We start from the raw sequence: 531 nt of genomic DNA on the forward strand, positions 1-531 counted from the left end.
TCAGCAGTCAGATGATTCTTTATGTCTTAGCGATTGTAAGCTTTTGCTCTTAGAAGATGGAGTAAGACAGGTAGGATTGTTCAGAAACTTTGTAAGCTCGTAGAAGATAATTTATTGTGGAAATGGATATTTTTATTCTGGGGAGAGTAACTCTCTTGCACTGGATGAGAACTGTAAAAATAGCACTTAAGGAATGCTGTATGTTTTAAGGTGATAGACATTTCTAATGCAATGATTTAATCTAAGGAAGTTGCAATGTTTAATAGATTTTTTGGCTTGTTCCTTTTTTTTGTAGAGGATATTTTATTTACGATGCAATATTTACTATGCTGTAACCACTTAATAATTGATTTCCAAATTTTGAGTTTAAATGAAGTTATTTAAAAATTATTTATTAGATACAGCTAGTTAGCTTGTTTTAAAATTTTATTTGACTTTCAAATGTAAGCTAATTACCTTTTGGGAAACACCAGTGACAGCAGGCCACATGAAAACAAAATCTTCGGAGTGTATAAAGTCTGCTTTGGTAGA

Source organism: Corvus brachyrhynchos, unplaced genomic scaffold (assembly GCF_000691975.1).
Source record: "Corvus brachyrhynchos isolate BGI_N302 unplaced genomic scaffold, ASM69197v1 scaffold99, whole genome shotgun sequence".
NCBI classification, from domain to species: Eukaryota; Metazoa; Chordata; class Aves; order Passeriformes; family Corvidae; genus Corvus; species Corvus brachyrhynchos.